Below are 20,470 nucleotides of genomic sequence, written 5' to 3'. Positions count from 1 at the left end.
AAAACAAGCTGGATATTGTACAATATGCACTCTGTTGTAGAAGTAATTCCTAATCAGAATCGAGATATTAGTGATTCCTAAGTGCATTGTAGTTGTATCAGGAAAGAAGTAAGTTCTGAAAAATCATGATTAGAAAAATAAAGAATTGTATCATACTTACATGCAATGAATGATGTGCTGTACTGTCTCTCTCTCTCTCTGCTTACACTCCAACTCTCAGACTAGTTCTTCATACGTCTTTCCTCCTCAAAGACTGGAGTGTTTATGCAGTAGTGCACACTCGAACTCTGTGAAATCAACGAGCATAATGAAAATCACAATAATATTGAGAAGAAATTTAGCAAGTCAACATGTGATGTTAATTATGGAAATTAATGAGGAGATTACATTGCTCTCACATTCGAAATATTGTTATTCGAGATATTATATCTGGAAGTGAGAAATTTTATATTAGTGCATTGTGAGAATTTGATATTTTTTCTCTGAATGCACCTTGCTGTACGTGTAAGAATGCATTTGTATGTCAAGGATATGTGATAAGCGGGAAAATGCACTATCTCTCACTCATCCTAAAACAGAGAGAGAGAAACAAATGAGTATATAAGCAGCGGTTATTGGATTTGCCAGCTTCATTCGAGCACTAGTCACATCACACATATCCTCGTCATCATGGACTCATCATCATCTACGCGTCAGGACTACATTCTTCCAGAAACACCACCTCAACAAGGCACTTCCTTCCCATCTTACTGGGCAGCACAAGCTGCACAGAAGAAGAAGCTTCCATCTGCCAATAGCAGTGCTGCTCCCGCTGCTGCATCCGACTCCAAGGACTCACCGCTGAAGAGACGTGGGGTCTTTGTGGAGAGAGGGATGAGCAGTGAGGAATTCATTATACCGGACACACCACCATCTCATCTGGGGTGGGCACCAAAGCGTGTACCACTAACAACAATTTCCAACAAGCAACAGGGGAAGAGAAAGCTGCACTTTCTGGAGGAGGAGAATGAGGAGGAAACCAACTTTGTACCCTCAAAGGTTAGTTATTTCAAATATTATTAACATGTAATGTGAACAGATAATTTTAAATCTTTATATGTTGTCATTAATTTGTTGAAAGCTTGCTACTAAAAGCTTGCTAGTATCTGATAAATTTCTTACTGAGAAAAACTAATTTCCAATAGATCTGTTCACATTACATGTACTCACATTGTGATATTAAATGATCAGAGTTATTGTAAGAAATTGATGAATCTGATTTGAAAGACAATTTCAATCAAGAATTATTTCTTGATAATGAATATAGGAAATGAAACTATTCAACTTTAGAGTTCAGTTAAGATGTATATTTGAGTTCATGAATATGATGATTACATTGATATATTCATTTGAATTGAGCATAAATTGTTTTATGAAATCAAGAAATATAATTATTTGAAGTGATTAGGTTGAATGCATGCTACTATCTAATAAATACTTTAGTGGGAAAAAAACTAATTTCCAATAGATGTCTTTGTATTACATGCATGCACAATGTGATATTAAATAATTAGAGTTCAGTTAAGATGTCTATATTTTGAATTCATGAATATTATAATGATTACTTTTTGAAATTGAACTGATCAAGCTTACTAGTTGATTAGAGTTCAGTCAAAAAATTGAATAAGATGAATATTTTGATTTCATTATTATGATGCTTACATATTATTTGTACTAATCATGCATTTTTTGCTATAATATTGAAGTGATGTGTTAAGAAAATTACTGATTCAGTTGATAGTTATATTGTGATATTAAATGATTAGAGTTCAGTTAAGATGTGTATATTTTGAATTCATGAATATTATAATGATTACTTTTTGAAATTGAACTGATGAAGCTTACTAGTTGATTAGAGTTCAGTCAAAAAATTGGATAAGATGAATATTTTGATTTCATTATTATGATGCTTACATATTATTTGTACTAATCATGCATTTTTTGCTATAATATTGAAGTGATGTGTTGAGAAAATTACTGATTCAGTTGATAGTCATTTGTTGCAATGTACATTGGAAGAGTTTGCTTATTAATTTGATGTATGCATCACTATTGGATTCTGCAATATGAAGCAAGAAATATTAATTTCAATAACTGATATTACTCACTTTGTGTAGAGAATGTCTTGTCAATCTGATGATATCAAGTTGAGATTATGACAATAATCTGTTGATCACAAGTAGTTGATAATCTGATGTAGAGAATGTCTTGTCTGATATCAAGTTGAGATTATGACAATAATCTGTTGATCACAAGTAGTTGATAATCTGAAACAAATTATAATAAGTTACTAATCATAGATTTTCATTTAACAGAAACACATGTGTGAGAACTCCTCCATGGCTCCGCTACTAGAGGAGGCGGCGGCGGCGCGGGATGATGATGATGATGATGATGACTTTATCACACTCATCAATAGGCCATCACCAAAACCATGGATGCCTCTCCGCGAGCTGGCAGAAGATGTCCCACATACTATCATCTCCCTGCGTGAAGAAACAAACCATCATGGCAGACGAATTATATTAAAAATAAAAATCGCTTCTACAAAGAAAATCTCTGAGGTATATCTACCTCAGAGGTTTTCTTCCATAATTTCCCCCCGTAAAGTTATTAAATTTAATTCTAAGTGTAAAAATCTAGGAATAGTGGTGAAGCATGTCACCGCTACATGGGGTGACATTAAGATTGTTAAAATGTAACAATCTTATTCTCATACCATGTTGCGGGAGATGCTTCACAAGTAGTATATAATGTAAATATTGTAGTGATTGACAATAAATTGTGATATTGTTTTTATAAAAAAATTGTTTTCAATTCTCACCTGTTTGTTGTGTCTAAGAAGAAGAAGATGTAGAATAGTTCACGCAAGAATAGATCCTCTTGTAACTGAACACTCAATGAATGTATGCAAGAATAGTAATGCTCTTGTACAGTCAATGAGTGTTTGGTCACAAGAGAAGCTATTTTATAGTTGCTGCTGCGCGTGCACGCGCATGTACCACATGACGGTCTTGACCTTGTTGCGAGATTTTCTTCCATCTGTTTGCGCTAAACACTCACTATAGATATTGCAATCTATTTTTATCAGTATGCTTACAACACTTGAATGGAGAAGTTGTGCAATGAAGATAATTGTATGGAGAGTTTTATTTGTTCTTCTCTTTATAATATGTTCTGTGAATATGCTATTACTTTTCCATATTGCTTTGAAAAAATATGATTCAATGCAAAATGATAGTGAGAGAATATTGGAATCTATACAAAATGTACGAAATAAGATTAGGGATTTGGAAACACCTCAATTGATGCAGGAATCACTGCTAGTAAGAAATCATACATTATTATCTCATATCAAATCATGTGTCAATTCATCAGATGCTTCTCTCGATGTTAGTCTAAGACATTGGTATAGATTTATGATTGATGAACGTTCAATTCTTTGCAATTTCTACAAAACTCACAACATACTCAACAAGTGTGTTAATAAGACACATCATGATGATAGGAAATTGTATTCCCTATTGATTAAAACATACCAACTTTGTAGTAATATATAAAGCACATAGTGAGACAATTTCTTTGTCTCTCGATTGAGGTTAAGTGTTTGATTAATTTACCTCAGTCGATGTTCAACTATTGAGTTGAAAGGTAATGAGAAATGGTATGTAGAAGAAAGTTATCTTCTAGGAAACGAGGGAGAGGAATCTTGAGTTCGGCTAGCAAAATTGTCAAAGGTATAGCGGGTACTGCGGGGGACATTACATCAACTATTATGAATAAATTGATAAACGCATCCCCCATTGAATCCCATTTCCCTGGCTATCAGTGGTGTGGCCCTGGCACGAAGGTTAATGAAAGGTTAATGAGAGGCGATCAAGGTATAAATTCATCAGATAGAGCCTGTAAGGTACATGATATAGCATACACTCAAAATAGTGATAATAAGTCGCGAGCGATTGCAGACAGAGCTCTTGCAAACACAGCATGGGAAATATTCAAGAAACCAAAATCATCTCTAAGTGAAAAAGCACTTAGTTATCTTGTAACAAACGTGATGAAAGCTAAAGCAGCGTTTGGCGGTGGTTTGAGAAAGAAGAAGAAGAAGATCACAAGTGTTAGGAAAACTCATAGCAGCTCGATAAGGAGAAAAGCTATTGCTCAGTTGAAACAGCATATTGCAGGTAGAGGTTACTATTTGAAACCGTACCCTCCAATCTCGAGTGGTGGTCATATTTTGATTGGACCCAACCCCACATCCTCCTCCTCCTCCTCACCATATGGTGTAAGTTTATTCCCAAAGAAAAAAGGAGTTAAAAAACGTAGAAAGACAAAGAAGGTGAAAAAATGAATATCGATGGTGAGTTGTTCAATCCCGATCTAATAGAATGGTGTAAATTATTACAAATTCCCCTACGAGGTGTATACATGATAGATACATTACCTAATAAAATTCTAAAAAATGAGAATTGTATTGTTAATTTAGACACTCTATCTGGACATGGTACACACTGGGTTGGTTATAAGAAACGAGGATCAAATGTTTACTATTTTGATCCAATTGGTAATTTACAACCACCTTATGAATTGAATAAATATTGGAAAAAAGAAACAGGTGTAAATATTTTTTACAATGTTGAGCACATGCAACCATTACATACAAATATATGTGGACACCTTATGCTATTGTTTTTTGCGAATCAGTTGTAATCCAGTATTTATACCGAGAACATAGAAAACATATAAGATGGTTGTTATTACATTACGATCTAGATCAAGTGATCTCTATGAACATTTGCAAGAAATTCTCGATTTGGATAAAAATAAAGAATGGGAAATTGGATCGATTAATTTCTGTACTTACAATAGCATTGCAAATGTTATAAAAGGTAAAAATTCTACCTTCAAATATGGTGATAAATTAATTGATCTTGATACGGGTGCATATGAAGTTGATGACATTATATTAGGTTTAAAGAGTAAATTGAATAGTGACAAAAAGGAACTTAATATAAGAGCTAACACGAATACTATGAAGCTCTAAATTCGTTCTGATAAGCCTATTGACTTTACATCATCTACTTCAATAGGAAAAATGCTTGGTTTTGATAATGTTATATTACAATCAAATAAATGGTATTATTCTCAGCATCTAGTTAGCATAACAAATACTGACTCTATTGTAGTTGAGTGCAATATAGCCTGTGGGAGTTACTCCAATGGCAAACAGAAACATATTATATACGAGTTCTCACCTAGAGTACCTAGTGGGTATTTGATAAATGAAACGCCTAATCCGATAATCTATATGCCTTCAAACACACATAGAATTCAAAGCAATTATGTAAAGGTAACCGATCAAGAAGGATCGTTTATTGATTTCCGAGGAGATATAATTACAATTAGACTTCACATTTGTGAAAAACAAAGAACTTGAAATGGGATTCCTCATTTTCAAACCTCACACTAGCATTTGCTCACAGAAGCTCATTAGAGACTCGAACGTGATAGAGTCAACACCTAAAAAGCCACGTGCTATATCACCGAAAAGCGCGAGAATATTGGAAAAGTTGGGATTTATAGTAGATTGGCGTCATGTACGGCGCAGCAATTAGTGAAATTCTCAATGTTGAATCTCAACTAGAGTTCTATAATGATATTACTAAATTTCAGTTCCATACTCATACAGTATATTCGGGTCAAGAAATTAAACCCTCAGATGAAGCTCCATCCATGTGGCTTCTATGGATCAGTACAGTCTTCCATGCTAATCATTTATATTTATTGAGGGGGAGGTGAAGTGTACAAAACCAGCTGCGAAGGCCGGGGATGCTCCGATAGAAGCTAAGTATATATTATCCAGTAACCTCATTGGAAATCTCTTTGATGAAATTCGATATGAATTGGCTGGACAACAAATTTCTAAATCAAGACTCATTGGATTAACATCAACAATTAAAGCTATACTAGTGAAAAATATGTTTGATAAGAACACATATCACTTGGCTGGGTTTGACAGAGCAGGATATACACTGAAAGATAATAAGTTTACATTCTGTGTACCTCTTAAATTAGTTTTACCATTTTTTGAAGACTTTCAAAGAATAATTTTAAACTTGAAACAAGAACTTGTATTATTAAGATCGCCAACAGATCTCAATTGCATCGAGTCTACAGAAGCAACAAACGTTAATATAAAAATAACGAAGCTTCAATGGAGAATTCCCTATATTACTTTAGAAGATCATGTGAGGTTGAAATTTTTGAGATTGCTCGATGCTGATACACCGCTGAAGCTGAGCTTTCGTCATTGGGAGATTTTAAGAATTACCAAATTTACAAAATAGCACTGTTCATTCTTGGGCAGTAAAAACTGTATCCCATCTTGACACACCAAAGTATGTTGTTTTAGCATTTCAAACAGATCATAAGAATAAAATCAATAAATCAATCTCGAAATTTGATAGTTGTAATCTTCAAAATGCAAAGGTCTACTTGAACTCTGACTATTTTCCTTATGAAAACCTCCTTGGTAAACAAGAATTGATGTACCATATGTTTTTGGATTTTCCCTCAGCGTACTATAACCATAGTATCAATACTGAGCTTGGAACAGAGATTGATTTTGACACATTTTGTACTAAAACACCCCTGATTGTAATTGACTGTTCACATCAATCTTCTCATTTGAAATCCTCCACAGATATTAGAATAGATATGGAATTTAAGGTAGCTGTACCTCCAAATACTTCCACTTATTGCATTTTTATCAGTGATCGTATCATGGAGTACACTCCTCTTACTTCCATGGTGAAGGAAGTTCAGTAGTCTCTCGATAGAGCACAAGCTATATAAGTATTGCATTTTTCAAATTTTACTCATTTGAGGTTTCAGCTTTGATCGGTTAACATCTAGAATGTCTTCCAATTCTGAGAAGAAAACACGTTCTATCAGGATACAGTGTGATCTTGATAAGGAGGAGGAGGAGGAAGAGAGCATCTACTATGACTCAAGATGTAGTACACTTATAATGTCTTCTAATTCTGAGAAGAAAACACAATCTATTGACACACAGTGTGATCTTAACGCCAAACAAGACTTCTTCTACTATCACTCAAGATGTAGTACACCTAAACCACAGGAGGAGAATGGAGGAGGAGGAGTAGGAGAAGGAGGAGGAGGAGGAAGACAAAGGAGGACAATGGAGGAGGACAAAACAGCACAAGAGGAGGAAGAAACTCTCTCCTGTAAAAATTTGCAACAGTCGACATGCATTGGTTCAAGGGAAATTCTAATCAAATTATCGTGAAAGAAATCGGAATCGTAGATCAGGTAAATAGCTTTGTTGTGTTACATTTCAAGTCGCCATTTGCAAAGTCAGAATCGAATGCTAAATTGCGTAAGCAAGCAACATGGGCAGAGAACAATTATCACAAAATACGTTGGGAAGATGGACATTTTATTTATACAGACGAATTATTGATATCTTATCTTGGATAAGGATATGATGAAATCTACACAAAAGGTACAGAGAAAGCTAAGTTTCTTAGGAGGTTACACAAAAACGTATGTTGTTTACCGGATGAAATTGAGAAACCAAATTTCAACTACTTCACAAGTTCTTGGTGTTATAATGCCTGTGAAATTCATCATCACAATCCGGGCGGCCGATGTGCGCTCTTCACAGCTGTTCATTATAATTCTTTGATAATGAAAAATATGGACTCATCTCCAAATTTCATGTGCGAAAACAATAGAATGCTTAGCATGAAAAAATGTAAATTCTATTCAAATACAGGAAAGAAAAACTTTGCAAGATATGGCTTGTCCTATAACAGACAAGAAATTCAATGTGTTTATTGTATGCAAGCATTGAAATATCATACTGCTCGTGTATGTTGCATTGGAGGGAAGGGGCAGGAACCATTTAATTTCTCTATATTAGTACCGACATATGTATAGTTTCTTCATTCGCTCATCATGGACCTGTGCAAGTGGATGCAAGCTGATAGTGAATTGGAAATGAGGTTAGAACAGTGTATTGATTGGTATGATGCCTGTGAAATTGCAATTAAACATTCAACTCATGAAAATCATCATTTGGTGGAACAACCAAAAGACATTTTCTTAATCACAGTGAATTTGAACGATATAAATGATTATCTATGCTATTACAGACCCCATAAACTGTCTGTTAGTGAACTAATAAAAATTGGAGAGGAAGTGATGAACAATTGTAGTGAATTGTGTAAATAAATTTGTAGTGTATACTCGATTGTTTTCATTTTCCATTGTACCTGCAATGTCTATGTTTAATCGTTCAGTATCGCTTTGTTAGTTGAGCTGTAAAGATCTCACATGCGTTGAAGCTCAATGCTATTTATAGAAGTGTGTAGTATAGTGTGCAGATACAAGTTCATTCAAATAGTTTCTTATCACGTTTTACTTGTACATACACTCAACTGAAAAATATGGTTGATTGTTATAGCTTTTCAAAGTTCAAGAAACTATCTCGTCACTTGATGACAATTTCATTCAATGAATTTGATCTAATTGCAAAGAATATTAAATTTTCAACGGGTGATGAGGTGAGTGATCTTGCATTAACAAAAACAGAACATCTTCACTTTCCAATTTTATCTGAAATTTTTAAATTACTCGATATACTAGAGACCGGACATTTCCATTATGGTTGTTCAAATAATGATGAATCATTAGCTATTGTTAATAATTCTAATGATCTCTGGAAATGCTTATATGACATTGCCAATAAAAAATGTAAAATATCATAGATCACTCTCTAGAGAGTTTAAAGATACATGTGTATTTGGATATACAAGTTCATTCTATGCATTAGTTATGATTGAGGAAACATTAAAAATATAATGTTCGTTGTGTGTACAACCCACTGCTTCACATCGTTGTCAAGAACATGTTTCAGTTAAATCTGAGAGTAAGATATTCATTTCACTTAAATCTGGCAGAAGTTCGTTTCACTTAAATCTGTCAGTAGATCGCCTCTCTCTCTCACATATCTCTCTGCTATTTATCATCAAATAGACCATGACTAAATGTAATTGAGCATGACTGTATGTAATTAGGCATGACTATATTAACTAGAGCATGACTAGAGAAAGAGAGAGAGAGTATCATCGTTATCATCTTCTCCATCTTCTTCTTCTTCTCCTTCCTCTTCCTCTTCTTCTTCTTCATCTTCCACCTCTCCTTCTTCTAGAGAGAGAGAGCATCTTCTTCTTCTGATGGGCGGTGGAGGGGGCAGTAGAGGGGCGGCAGGAGGGGGCGGGAGTGGTGCGGATGGAGCGGGGGAGGTGGGGGGTAGGTTGGATGGGTGCCATGGAGGGGGGAAGGGGGGGATAAGTCGCAAAAAAGTCACGCAAAACATACAAACGCATACTACTCACTATCACTCAAAAACATTATTGCTTTCCATTATTATATTGTATAAATAGTATATAGTTTAAATATTTCATTATTAAGTAAGTCTATGCATTTTTTATGATCGGTTTATTGAAATTGGTATAAGTATCATCAACATGTATTTGACAATAATAATCACTGTACATAAAATTAGGAAAAATAGAACCATATTATATTGATTTTAGGAAACTTTCAATCTTTTGAATGTGCTAAGAGTAAGAAATTCAGTGTAATGAATGTGTTCATTCCATAACAATTCCATTTATAGTTCAATAAATTTTGTCATTCAACTACTTTGGACAATAATAATTACTGAACATGAAATTAAGGATAATAAAACAAGATATATTCAGTATTTTATTAATTTATTTTATTTTCATTCTTGTGAAAACCTGACCTACCCTTACTTTAAATAATTTTTTTCCAAAGCTTTTTTCATTATTTCATTTTTTTCAATGTTGATTTTATTTACATTTGATTTTTGTAATTCAAGCTTTCGTTTTTCAATTATATTTGAATCCTTGATGGCTTGTTCAATCCCCTGTAGGGCTTTCATTCTCTTTTTCTCCAGCTCCAAACTCTCCCTCCTTTGCTCCTCCAACTTCTGCCATCTCCTACTAGGCTTTACTCTCATCCTTTTTCGGGGAGATGGATCATCATCTGGAAGATTTCTCTTGGTTGGCGTATTTGGGAGACATGAAGCTGTCGAGGTTGATGAGAAAGGATAGGCAGGGGATGCTGATGGTGGTGGAGGGGTGAAGGTTGTTGAGGGAAAAGGATGGGCTGGAGATGATGATTGGGGTTGAGGGGTGGAGGATGTTGAGGGAAAAGGATGGGCTGGTGATGATGGTGGTGGGGGAGGGGTGGAGGATGTTGAGGGAAGTGGATGGGCTGGAGATGATGATGGGGGTGGACGGGCAAAGGAAGTTGAGGGAAGTGGATTGGCTGGAGATGATGATGGGGGTGGACGGGCAAAGGAAGTTGAGGGAAGTGGATGGGCAGGGGATGTTGATGTGGAAGAAGGGGAAAAGGAGCTGCTCATAATAAATGCTTTATGCAAGTTGACCGTAGAATCATCTTGCAAAATATCTGCCATCGAATCATAAAATTCCCAAGGCTTGATGGACCCCTTACCAGTGCTTTTTCTAGTATCATTGTTTTTTTTTATATGATTAAATGTTCGTTTCAAGCTTCTAAATTCATCATCTAGGATCTTTTCAGTGATCCCAGAGTACCCATGGGCTTCAAAAACATCAATGATTTCTCTCCATAGTATTACATTGTAAATTTTAGAGTTTCTGAATTTGTTTGTCCTCGTGCGGTACTCTTCCAAAAGTAGTTTGGTCGCTTCAGTCGTCCACACATGACTGTCTGTGGTGGCTTCTGTAATATAAAGAGAGTGGCATATAATGAACAATCATATTAAAACATCATTAAGTGGTGAACATAATTGACTTTCATAAGGTAGGCCTACTAAGCATTATATTATCATTACTAGTAGTACAGTCTGTATACAGTGGTACTTGCAAAATATAATATAGTTATGAATTTTCAATATGACATTAATCATTCTCAAACAGGCTGCATCAGTACCACTTTTTCGAAGTTGTTCAAGAAGGAAACTTCAAGCTTGGCTACTAGTCTAGTCAAGGAAAGGTTATAGAGGAAAAAGTTGGGAAGACAATTTTCGAAAGTGGTTTAAAAGTACAATTTCTTGGTTTCTTGCATAAAACTCAGAAACTATGTTTCCTAAGGACTTGACTGTAATATGAAAAATTAAAGCTTGCATAATTTCCTACAATATTCATTGTACAACTTTCTTATATCTCCTCTAGTTTTCGAGATATCTGCTATTGAAGGTGTGACATTTTTGAAAAAAAAAACAGGTTTGCCACCAATTTTTTTCTATTTTTGCTCTAATAAATTTTTAAAAATCGACGGGAAAACCCATGCTGATTATGAGCTTATAAAGCATCAAATTCTATCCAATTTGATATATAATTTCACAAACTTCCCTACACCTTTTGCAACAGTTTTAGTGTTGAGTGTGAAATCTCCAGCTTTGCAGCAATAGACCAATTGTAAACGGAATTTGGAGGGGTTATTACTATTATTATTACTATTAAATTTTGTAAAACTTCAAAGTGGAAAAACACTCACATTCTTTGATGAGCCACATCACACCACATCACACACATGAGTGGTTTTTCACTTTAAAGTTTTACAAAATTTAATAGAAAAAAATTGGTGACAAACATGTTTCTTTTTTCAAATGTCACACCTTCAATAGCAGATATCTCGAAAACTAGAGGATATATAAAAAAATTGTACAATGAATATTGTAGGAAATTACGTATGCTTCAATTTTTTATAAGACAGTCAAGTCCTTAGGAAACATAGTTTCTGAGTTTTATGTGAGAATCCAAAAATGGCACTCTAAACCATCCCCACTCCCTTAGCACAGGGGGACTTTTAATATGTTTACCTCCTCACTACACTCAACAGAACTGTGGGCTTAAAAATTGTCTTCCAAACATTTCCCTCTATACCCTTTTTTGAGCATTCATTGCCTGAACTATACTATAAAAGTAGTGGTGTTTTGAGAGAGCTGCTTATCCAATAGAAATCGAGGGGTGTGGCCTCCCCCTCCACCCCCCCTGCCCTAGTCCGCCATTTTGGCCACGCCCCCAGCCAATAGGAAGCGAGGGGCGTGGCCGCGCCCCTCCCCCTCCACCCCACCCCTTCCCAGTGTCCGCCATTTTGGCCATTTCGCCATTTTGGCCCCCAGTCAATAGGAAGCGAGGAGGCGTGGCCAAAATGGCGGCCCCCTTCCCCCTCCACCCCCCCTCCCATAGTGTCGGCCATTTTGTCCCCCACCAAAGTCCCCGCCCCAACCAATAGGAAGAGGTTCCCCAGGCCCCCGACGGCCATTGTAGCAGGTGTTCTGTCAAAAACATCTGCCCCAGTCATCCCCCACCAAAGTCCCCAACCAATAGGAAGAGCTTCCCCAGGCCCCCAACGGCCATCTTTGTTGTAGCAGGTGTTTGCAACTGTCCATCTGCCCCAGTCATCCTAACACCTGCAGCAGCAATTAAGTGGTGCCAATTAGCATATTAAAAATATCCCCACATTTAAAATCTTTAAAATCACAGATATCACTACTAGCACTAAACTCTCAAAGTACGCTACTAGCGCTAAACTCTCAAACTACACTACTAGCGGTGCAAATACAAAGTTTGGTGCAAATTAAACTACAATATATAATATGTTCCTTGTTTTCCTCCACCACAGGAAGAATGAAAAAAATTATATTTCATATTTGTTCATCTAAGTATGAGATGTTATTTTCCCCACACTATGCTGTTAAAGGAATGGTGGCGCTTTTTTTAATGTGCTTTCCCCATATTGAGAAAACTCTAATTGAATGTCGCTATAATAGGATGTATATAGATAGGCTAATCTATTCTACATACTACTATAGTTATTCATTACAAAGTGTTAATCAACATTAGGCCTATTGCACAACAATATAGTGCATAATATGTTCCTTTTTTCCTCCACCACAGGAAGAATGAAATAAATTACATTTCATATTTGTTCATGAGAAGTTATTTCCCCCATACTATGCTGTAAAAGGAATGGTGGTGCTTTTTTTAATGTGCTATCCCCATATTGAGAAAACTCTAATTGAATGTCACTTAGTTATTCAATACAAAGTATTAATCAACATTAGGCCTATTGCACAATCAATGATGGGAATGGGTTTTTTTTTTTTTTTATTTTTTTCTATTTCATATATTCCTTTCTTCTTCTAGAATAACAAGAGGCGATTTACCTTCTCGCTGTACACACTTCAGATAGAGTTTTTGTTTGTTGAAATCCTCAAGTGTTTGAAGATTCAATACACTCAGAAATTTCTCAGGTAAGTAAACTTCGCAATAATAGTCACCATTGCTGTCAGGATCGTATAACCTCATTATGATTTGCTGTCCCTGCTGTGTTCTCACCAATCTAGCGTGTACAACACGGTACCACGAATCATGGTCAAGATCTTTGAGTGAGACCGTTGGATATTCAGTTTTCGAAATATAATTGAATGACTTCATACTAAAAAGTCTATCATTTCCAGTGCTGGTGTTGCTCCTCTGATGATAATCCATAATAAAAGCTTACCGAGCACGCGTGCAAGAGTAACAAAGCTATGCTTGCTTCAATGTGTGTTGTCGGTTAAAGACTGATCGCACACAAACCTGTTAAGCCGACAGTCCCCCACCGCTACTCAACCACCTCCTTTACACATTCCGTTTCCTGTTGACTCCTTCCACTTTTACACATTCCTTCTGTTGACTCGTTCTCCCCTCCGCCGCGCCTCCTCTCACCTTTACACATTCCTTCTGTTGACTTCGTCTCCCCTCCGCCGCATCATGATGTTGACTCCGCCACATCACCTTTACACGCACTCTCGCTTTCTACCTTCTTCTTGCTGTTCACCCTAACTTCTTCTTTACAGCTAGCCACATTCCTTTCTTCTCCACAAATGCTGTTCACCCTAACTTCTTCTTCTTCTTCTTTACAGGTAGCCCTTTCGTCTTCTTCTCCTCTTATACTGTTCACCTCAGATACGAGCGATCTTAAAATTTCTTCTTCAATTCTTATTAGCTTGTTTACATTCAAACTAAAGGGTCTGTAATAAGCTAAGTAATCACTGATATCGATAATATCAACTGTATTTAGAAATATTGCTTTCAATTGTCTAGCAATACTACTGTTTTTTGTCTCTATTGCTTTTTGACACAAATCATACCATTCAATGTAGTTTTGTAATTTAATTTCTAAACATTCTGGCGCATAAGTCCAAGTTTGTGGATTCATTATAGCTCTTCAATCTGCTGCTGCTACCGAAGGTTTTACCACTCTAAATGAGTGGTACTAGAACAGTGAAATTTATTGCTTTTCGCTTCTCCCTTCCACCACTACCTACATTTTCGCTACAGGTCAGACTGCATACTCTCGCTTTATGCGAAATCAAATCAAATCCACAATAAACACACAGAATGCTTTCCCCATCAAAATAAAAACCTTGTCGGGCATAGTTGCGTTTTCGTTGTTTAGTTAACAGCTTACAATGTTTCATACTTTCCATTCTATTATTTTTGCATGTATATTCGATATCAGCAGCAGCAGCATTACGATTCAATGAACTCATATTGTTTGTAGGCATCGTCATTGAAGCAGCAGCACTATTCTCCATTTCTTTTCCCTTTGTTTGCTTGTTACACATCAAGATTGACAAATAATGATAAGCACTGAAAAGTGCACACCGTCCATTGGACGATTTGTTATGAATTTTGCATACACTAAAACACCAAGAATTTTCAAACATTGTATAGTCTGAATATCCTCCGGCATAGTAAGCACATTGTCGTGTAACCTTTTCAAAAACTGTGTTTTTTCTCTTCCCTTTGTATAGATTGTGGTATAATTTTGCAAATATGAAGCAAGCAGCGCGTCAGTGTAAATTAAGTCGCCTTGGTCCCATCTAATTTTATGATAGTTATGTTCAAGCCAGCTGACATCACGGTACATTTTTCTACTCAGTAATGTTTTCGGAAATGGTGATTTAAAGTGTAGCACAATATGCCGTAGTTTGTAATCGATTATGGCTACCTCTTTGATAATGATAAAATTATCATCACTTTTGAAAAAATGAAACTCTACTACAGCAAAAGGAAAATCATTGTTGTTGTCATCATTTTTCTTTTCAATAGAGAACCTGCCCCATTCTTCTTCTTCACGAACATTATTCTTTGTCTCTCGTACATTCTTCTCCTCCTCAATTCTTGCTGCCTCCTTCTCCAATTCTTCTTTATCCAAGTTGCATTGTATGCCAAAGTCTCGAAATTTTGTTGATACTTGCTCATCATCGTCCATTTTCTGTTGTCCGTCGGTGCATGCACACATTCTATGTACAAATGCATCAAATTTTGCTTTTGTCAATGATGACAATGATGATGATGATGATGATAACAACGACAACAAAGACGACTGAGGAATATCTATGTTATTATTCAAGCTATTAGAACACATTACAACTAAACACTGATGTAATTACTGTTCATACACGCACTTTTATATACCCCCCCTCCTCCTTCACACTACTACCGTCATGCATAATTAAAGCTCGCTCTTGCGACAAATTACTGTACTTCACGAACTAATGCGCTCAATGGTTTGTATTCTACTAATGTGTCACTTATCAAAATACAATATGCAGTCGTTAAATTTGGCACATTTTCTGTAAACTCCATTTCCAATCGAATGTCTGTTGACGATGTTAAATGATCAGCTTGATGTGAACAATCTAGTACAATTATTCGACAGCAATCAGTAAAAGTTTTATAATCTACAACTGTACCATAATCAGTATGAAGTCCTAAATTATAATAGCTAGGTGCAAATTCTATAAAAAATTTGTAAAAAAGTTGTTTGTTTCCATTTATACGATCATACGGCAGATATTCACTATTCAGGAAAAGTTTAACATCATGCAATTTGCACATGTCAAATTTCGACATTGACTTTCCCATTACATTTTTCCTGTTTGTCTGAAATGCTAATATTACAAATCGCGGTGTATCAGCTTTTGAAGCCGTCTTTATAGTCCAAATCGTGCTAACACTGCTCGGGAGCTGAGGATATTCGTGGATATCCCATTTTCTGAATGCAATTTTCAATGGCCTATCCTGATCAACAATTTTCAGAAATTTCAATCTTAAATGATCATCTACATGAATATAGGGCACTTTCCAAAGCAATTTTGTTATTTCCAATGACATTGATGTTGCTTGTGGCGACTGAATACAATTAATATCTGTTGCGGATCTCAAAAGCACAAGCTCTTGTCTCATATTCAAAATTACATGTTGAAAATCTTCGAAAAATGGCAGAAGTAATTTTAACAGTACGCAATAAGCAAAAGTATTATTAGTTAGTGCTGATGCAGTATCAGTGAAACCTGCTAAATCGTATGTATTTTTATCGTTTAGTTGTTTCACTAAATATGATTTAATAGTAGAAGTAATACCTACTAGTCGACTCTTTGCAACGACTGTACCTGCCAACTCAAATCGTATCTCATCAAACATATGTGCTACTGCATTTGAACTGAGCGTATATGCAGTCTCGACCGGCGGATCATCAGGTTTGTCTTTTGCTGGCGGTTTTGTACATGTAATTTTCCCCTCAACAATAAGAAAAGATTTTGCAACTAATGAAATAAGGTCATGAGACGATTTCGACAAACATATTTCATCATTGTTATTAAATTTCAAATTACCATACGGCGCATGCGTATGATAATCAAATTTTGTTATATCTGAATAATAGTGTATGTCTTGTTCAACATTTAGTATGTCACTAATTGCGGCCGCCGCGTGTTTTGATGACATATTTCCAATTCACTTTAAAACCAAGCTTTTCTAAAAACCTTGCTCGATTATGTGTTATCAGTTTCACGGACTGATAAGTACTAACCGGTGTCGGCAATTGTTGCTGCATGCTAAAAGCAGCCCTACTAGCACCGCCACTCCACTCCCTCCTACTTGCGGCACCTGACTTCAGGTTGTTATACACAACAAAACCCATTCTTTCACAGTAGCGCGATTCCTTCTTGCTCACTCTCTCTCTCGCTTATGTTGTTTGCGTGACTAATGCTCACATCATTCTAACACACGCTTGATCCACTGCATTCTTCCTCACTCGTTCTCTATTCCTTCTTTCTAATGTGTACTCTTATTGTTATACTATCGCCGCGGAAATCAACTAGTTTACCATTCTGATCAACTACTTGAATTACAATAGATTGAATTCTGTGCGTGTTTAATGGAAAGTAAATAATTGGCGATGGCGATTCATTTATTAGAAAACCAGGTGCAACCTTTGGTAGAAATTCAAAAATTGTATGAACCTCTTGCCCATTTTGATAACTACCGCATGCAATATTACAAGTAACCTGGAACGATGTTATATTTGTAATAGATACTAAACGTTTAGAATAATGCCATTTATTTGCTACAAGAATTTCTCTATCAAAACCGAGTATATCGGCTAGTGATGTGTTCATTGTTAAATCAACATCTTTATTCGCTTTCAATTCACATAGCATTGTCGTATTATTTCCTTGTATAAATGGATTTGAACTATCAACATTCAATTTTCTCTTATTTCATTTATTATACGATCAATTTTGTAGGACCCTGTATCCAAATCAATCAAGCTATCACCATACTTAAAAGATGAGTTGACATTTTTAATTATATTTGGTACACTATTGTATGTCCATAGATTAATCAATCCAATTTCATATTGATAGCGTGTGTCTAGCTCTAGTACAGTGGGAAGTACTTCAATTAAACAACTGCTGCTACTGTCTTTGTCTTTAGATGATAATGTTATTACAACCATTGTGTACTACTACTGTTTTACCACCACCACCTTCTTTCATACACATCTACAAGTGAACTGAACTTCAGTCTGCTATAACGCATCTGCAAGAAATAAAAGACAAAAATGACCACATACATTACTATTTAGTGTTTGTAATTGATCATAATTGAAATAAATTTCAACATTTGGTTGTTGTTTGAAATAGTTTATCAATTGTATGGGCGGCTGTAAATTACCAATTGGATCAAAATAATATACTTTTTGTGCATGTTTTTTGTAAGCCACCCAGTGTGTTCCACTGTTCATGATCAAGTCCAAATTTATGATCGATTTTTCATTTAAATTAATTCTTTTTGGCAGTGTATCAATCATATAAATTCCACGCAATTTAATATCTAAAATATCAGCCCAATCTAGTAGATCATAATTTGACAGTGGTCCTTGTATATTAATAATTTTCTTCATTTTCTCACTTTCTTTGGTGCTCTTCTCCTCCTCCTCCTCGTCCTCTTCTTTGTTGTGTTTCTCCTTCTTCTTTGTGAAGGAATTAGACTTGGTGATTCAATGATTCTACCGCCTTCTCTATTATACAAGGGCGCATATGGTCTTAAATAAAAACCTTGACCAGTTATGTGCTTACTTGAATGTTTAATTGCTTTTTGTCGTAAATGTGCACTTCTTTGTTCTTGTAGTGATGAATTATTTTTCCAACCTGATGATTCTCTTCTATTATTCCGCCGCCGTTTTCTTATCCTCCGTTGTACTCTGCCCCCTCCAAAGGCAGCTTTAGCTTTGATCAAATTTGTAACTAAGTATGCGGCTGCTTTTTCAGTTAAACCTGTGTTTGGATTTTTAAAAACAGACCATGCTTTATCGGCCAAACGACGATCAGCCACATTTCGCGACGAATTATCACTATGCTGTGCATATGCTATATCATGTGCTTTACATGCTTCATCCAGACTATTTATTCCTTTGTCCCCCCTCTTTAATCTTTTATCTAATTTGGTGCCGGGCCCGCAAAAGCGGTAGGAGGGGATATGCAACTCCAGGGGTAATGTATCGACAATTTTATTAAGGGCGGTTGATGCAAATCCGCTAAGTTTCGATAAAATACCAGTGCCAATTTTACGTCGCACTCATCAACGAAGGCAAGACTTTTTTGCTACCATCCTTTCAATAGCAATGTTGAAACCTGACTAAATAGAAATTAGTTAACCCCCTTAAGACCTAACCGTTGCCGCCACCGACGGCTCCGGCTCGCTATCAAAAATATTACAAAGTTGTAATGTTGTTATTAGTAGAAAATTCGAAATACTATCACCAGACAATGGGTTTATGTTTATACAACTGTTCAATGCTGTATAATTGTTGAAAAAATTACAAATAACCTTACGTTGATCATTCATATAAGCATACCATTTGTCTAGTCCATCATCAAATAATTTCGATGTTTTATAATTCATTTGAGATTGAACACATAGTCTTATATAAGATAATATATGTGCTTTATTAATACTATTATAAGCTTTTACGCTTAAATTGGCAGTACTGCTGCTGCTGTCTTTTACAGATTGGTTTAATGATGAAAAATTTAACACATTTTCAACTCTAATATTGTGCAATGTACAAGTACTCAGAGTATAGTATAAGAGTAATATCATACTAATTGCGTATATTATGAATGTAACAAATACTATAATTATTTTCATTTCTTGACCTGCTGACTTGACTCCCATCGTGTCTGCTGGCAAACTAAGTTTGCAATGTTTAGACATGCAACTGAATGCATTCATGTATGACGCAATTGCGTGTGTGCAGCTATGCATGACAGACATGTCTGAACATGTCTGAGTCATTAACCTTTGACTATAAATAGTCATGTAGAACAATGATTGTACATCAGTTGTGCACAGTTATTGTTGTTGATCACACACAAGGTAAGTTAAATGAATAATAAGTGCAATAATCAACATATATAATTTATTATAATACAGATTGAAGAAGAAGAAACCTAATCCTTTAATTCAAATTGCCACAATTTGAAAAAAGAAAAATTGAAATATATAATATTGTTAATTTAAAATTTGAAATATTTAATAATTTAAAATTTTAAAGTGTTCCTCTGATATATTCAGCTGAATCTAAGGCTGCCGCAGCAGCCGTCGATTCAGCCTTATATCAGAGGAACGACCTTCACTATGAACAACTTGCATTATTAAATTGTGGCAACCTGAATTAAACGACTGCACATTCGCACGCGTAATCTTAGTAGTAAATCTATGCGGCATGAAAGTTTCAATTTCGGCATCTTCGTTGCCCCGTCGTCCTACATTTGCTACCCTGATGATAAGAGCATCCTTGTTGTAGGAGTGCACAACACGCGCACCTAAAACAGGATACTGAAATGCATCGGATAAATGTTTTAACGCAATTGTACGACGCCGGAATGGATCTGAAAACCTTATCAGTCCATCAAAATCAAAGTGCTGTTCATGACGCATAGAGTTAGATCCTAAGATTGAGCGTGGACGTCTATAAGGATGAG

This window comes from Nilaparvata lugens, chromosome Y (assembly GCF_014356525.2).
Source record: "Nilaparvata lugens isolate BPH chromosome Y, ASM1435652v1, whole genome shotgun sequence".
Lineage (NCBI taxonomy): Eukaryota > Metazoa > Arthropoda > Insecta > Hemiptera > Delphacidae > Nilaparvata > Nilaparvata lugens.
Note: the sequence above shows the minus strand (reverse complement) of the source record.